We start from the raw sequence: 4,513 nt of genomic DNA, 5'->3' as shown, positions 1-4,513 counted from the left end.
TGACTTCATTTAGAATCTCTCTGTTAATGCCAACCTCCTTTTTGACACATAATACCTTAACTATTCTATGAAATCAGGAGCAGTAGTATCTGAAGCAATGAGAACAAATCTCCCTTGGGGTTTCCTTTTTGTTTGTGTGCAGTGGGAAATCAGAAGGCAGCTCCTTCCTGTACCTGGGTGATGGACGCTTCGTGGCATGTCCACCATGCTCTGTTTTTTCGTTCTCCTACCCTAGAATTATGCCTAAACTACTCAGTGTGTCACCAGGGTAGTAGGGAGTTATAACCAAAAAAGTAACTCACTACTTACTCTAAATTCTATGATGCTTTACTTTTGAAATTTCTATTGTTTTTCTCTCCTTAGGCCAGTAATGGTGACATAAGACAGGCAGTCAGCCTTCTCACTGATGAGAGAGTTAAGGAGCCCAGTCAAGACACTGTTGCTACAGAACCATCTGAAGTAGAGGGGAGTGCTGCCAACAAGGAAGTATTAGCAAGTAGGTATAGCATATCCTGTCTTGGTCTTTCTTTGAACTAGCAGCAGAAAATAAGAAATGAGTGTATGTGAGTTCCCTGTCAATCACACCAACCCTTAGGAAACAATAATAATAATGATAATAATAGCTAATTATTGAGTCATTGCTGTGTTCTAGGCACAATTCCAAGCACTTCAATGGTTTCATTCATTCATTCATTCATTCACTAATTATTTAGCACCTATTTAAAGAGCACTAGCCATATGCCAAGTACTAGTGAATCCCTGCCTTCATGTAACTTATTTTTTATTCGGGGGGAGATAAGTACATAAATAAATTATATAGCATATTAGAATGTGCTAAGTACCATGGAGAAAAATAAAAGGACAGAATGAAAGAAATGAAAAAAGGCGTGCTCAGGCCTGGGTTTCAAATAGGATGGACTTAAGAAGGTGCAAGGGAAGTGAAAGAATAAATCATGCAAGGCCCTGAGGTGGGAGTGCGCCTTGGCTTGCTCAATGAGTTGCAAGGAGGCCAGAGCTGAGGCTTAATGAATGAGGAGGGCAGTAAGGGATGGGGCTGTGAAGGAAGCAGATCATGCAGAGCCTTCCTAAGTGCTGGCTTTTGCTCTGAATTAGATGGATGGCCTTTGGAGAGTTTGGAGCAAAGAAAAGATGTAAACTGGTTACCATTTTCTAGATATCATTCTGCCTGCTGTGTGAGAACAGAATATGGGAGGAGGGTGAAGAGCATGGGTCAGATCAGAGAGCCCAGGACCAGTCAAGGGGCCATTGCAGATGATGGTGGCTTGGGCCAGGATGCAGTGGGGGAGGGGTGAGAAGTGCTTGCATTCTGGCCGTGTATAGTATTTTTAAGGTAAAGGATCCAGGTGGAGATGTCAGAAGCGTAGACTCAGGTGCACAGTTCAGGGAGAATCCAGGCTGGAGATAGATAAACTTGGAGCCATAGCCTATAAATAAATAGTATGTAGAGCTGTGGGACTGATGGCTCTCCAAGGGAGTAGGTATAGGAAAGAGAAAAGGTTCAGTGACTAAGCACTAGATACTCTCAGTATTGAGAGGTCTGGGGAGGTGAGAATGTCCAAGGAAAACCAGGAGAGTGGAACTTTGGAAACCAAGAAGGCTTCCACGAGGAGTGAATCATTAGCTGGTCAGACGGTGTTAACAGACATTTGGGCTGTTTGCAGTTTTGAGCTATTCTGAATATTGCTGGTGTGAATATTCTCGTATGTGTCTTTTGGTACACATTGCAGCTTTTTCCAGTCAACATTGTTCTTTTTGAGACTCATACATGTTATAGGTTATAACTGTAGTTCATTCGTTTTCACTGGTGTGTAGTATTCATGGATTCATGTTTCTTGTGCGTGTATGCAAGTTTCTTTAGTGTATATACCTAGCGATTTAGTTGGTAGGTATTATGATATGCTCATCTCCAACCTTACAGATAATGACAGTATTTTCCAAAATGATTTTTTACCTATTAATACTCCCACTAACAGGGTTTGAGAGTAATCATTGCTCTCAAATTTATTATATTAATTTTAGATTGGGAAATCAATACCCATTCTCTTGATGTAAAATGCTGTCTCAGCTTCCCCTCATGGTCTTTACAGATTCTAATGAAAACATTAAGTTAATTAACAAAAGAATGGTGAAAGGAGAGTCAAAGGGCCAGGAAAGTGGACATTTTTAAATAGTTCTATTCTGGTTTTTCTGTAGCACTTTGCACATTTGCATCTTCTGAGGGTAAGGGAAGTCCAGTTCAGAGTCAGGACCCATTTGTAGCCTCCCAGGGCTACCAGCATCAGTCTCACTTGCCACCTATGCTCAGGGCCTTCCCTCCAGGGAATCTGCCACATAGCCACCTGCTGTCTCTTTTGCTGACAGACATAACAGTTCTTATTGGCATTTTGTGCCTGAGAGGGTACAAAAGGAATATGTCTAGATTCAGCCTGTCTCTGCATTGCTGCAGTGCCCCCTTTTCCACTCATTTAAGGGACTTCTCATGGGCATGATATGTTCTACTTTAATGTATCCCTCAAATTTCCATAAGGGTATGCCTGTACGGGCAACCCTTGAATAGGTCAGGTCTTAGTTGCTCTCCTGCCTGACTGTGTGGCCAGGGTATTGGCCACTGCTCATGAGTCAGTAATTCTTCCATCACCGCTAGGAAAACAGCATGCAATTCAGCTCACCAAGTTGATTTGGTTTTACCTCCCTCGATCAGAGAGACATCTTTCCAAATAGGATGTTGTCCATTCACCTTGGAACTGCCATCCATAAACCAAGCGGCTCTTCATCAGTCCAGAGCTGTTTATTAAGGCACTGTGTAAGTGGCAGTAGAATCCAGCAGTTCCTCACACAGTTCCAGAGTGAGTCCTGGGGAAAAGAGGCTCCCTCCTTGCGTTCCCCAGGTAATGTGATTCTGTATAAACCATTTCCATTTTTATTACAGAACTCTCTTGGGTACTGCTGTCCCCATTGAGACATCACCGAAGACAGCATGAGTATTCAGGTTTCAAGATCATTTTATGTCCTCATTCATAGGGGTAGCTTCAATTCATGTCTGATAACAAGGTAATAAATGCCCCTCAAGTGGAAATTCTCTAGTCCAAAGTCCCAGTAGTCATCCCTGGGAGGCACTCACAGGCTTTTGCCATAAGCACTTAATAAACACTCCACAAAGGGCTTATCAAATGGAGAATTTGTCCCTGCCAGCACTATAGCTTCTGTTCTACACCGCGTGGTCTGGTGGAATCTTACTGGTTCCCATTTAGCATGTTCAATTAATATTACTCGAAGGATGGGTTTACATGCCTTCTGTTTTACAGTCCTAGGTGAGGGAACATTCCCCAGGCAGGTACCATGCCTGTCCCCAGAATACCGTCAGATAAAAGAGATGCAATTACTTTACATGAAGCAAGTTCAAATCTACCAGTTCTCTTGTAAAATTTTGCCTTAATTCCATCAACTCTTACCTTCCTGACTGTAGCCTCCATTAGGACTTTTATCAGTAGATTTTGAAATCACAGTACATCAGGCTCCTGTGTCAAGGAGCCCCAGAAAAGTTTCTTCTCCGCCCCCTGACCCTCTTGCCCACTTGAGTACATAAGGCTTTGGGTCCCCAACAAGGGGTAGAGCCAAGGAACTCTTTGGACTCTCTTTTTTGTCAATCTTTGTCTTGATTAACCTGCCTCAGTATTGCCCCATGAAATTGCTGGTCAGCGTTCTCATTGTAATCTCTGCCTTTAGCTTTTAAAATTTCTCCAAACTGGGGTAAATGCAGCAAACTTGTTTGAAGTCCTTTAATGTTGGGGAACCAGTAGGAGCTCCGTTTGGTCCACCAACCTTTGGTAGTGCTGTATTAAAGACTTTAATCAGTGTCTCAGCAATATCTTTTATTCATCCCATTTCTTAATAACCATTTAGATTTTGATCACCCTGCTGAGACGAGGCCCCTGACTTTCCCCTTTCTTTTTCCTTTAGTCTCACCCTGTTTTTGTTTTTTTTGTTTTTTTTTTTTGAGACAGAGTCTCACTGTGTTGCCCAGGCTAGAGTGCTGTGGCATCACCCTAGCTCACAGCAACCTCAGACTCCTGGGCTCAAGTGATCCTTCTGCCTCAGCCTCCTGAGTAGCTGGGATTACAGGCATGCGCCACCATGCCTGGCTAATTTTTCTATTTTCTGTAGAGACGGGGTCTCACTTTTGCTCAGGCTGGTCTCAAACTCCTAACCTTCAAGCAGTTCTCTGACCTCAGCCTCTCAGAGTGCTAGGATTACAGGCATGAGCCACTGTGCCCAGCCTGTTTCTGTGAGTTTGACTACTTTCAATACCTCATATAGGTGAAATTATACAGTTTATGACTGGCTGATTTCATTTAGTGAAATGTCTTCAAGTTTCATCCATATTGTAGCATGGGACAGGATTTCCTTTATTCTTTTTCATCGTGGTAAATTACACAAAACATAAAATTTGCCATCTTAATTATTTTTAAAATTTACCATCTTAACTATTTTT

The 4,513-nt window shown here is 42.4% G+C and overlaps 1 protein-coding gene across 2 annotated transcripts in view; it reads left to right on the top strand.

Moving 5' to 3' along the window:
- The first annotated feature begins 367 nt into the window (after positions 1–367).
- Positions 368–4,513, top strand: part of USP28 (ubiquitin specific peptidase 28) — a 56,272-nt gene continuing 52,126 nt past the window's right edge. For both annotated transcript variants that reach the window (XM_012659240.1, XM_012659241.1), the window contains exon 1: positions 368–496. The gene's annotated coding sequence lies outside the window, so the exon portion shown is untranslated. The remainder of the gene's footprint in view (positions 497–4,513) is intronic.

Source organism: Propithecus coquereli, unplaced genomic scaffold (genome assembly GCF_000956105.1).
Source record: "Propithecus coquereli isolate 6110/MARCELLA unplaced genomic scaffold, Pcoq_1.0 Scaffold6, whole genome shotgun sequence".
Taxonomy (NCBI): domain Eukaryota; kingdom Metazoa; phylum Chordata; class Mammalia; order Primates; family Indriidae; genus Propithecus; species Propithecus coquereli.
Note: the sequence above shows the minus strand (reverse complement) of the source record. Positions and strands in the feature narration are given on the sequence as shown.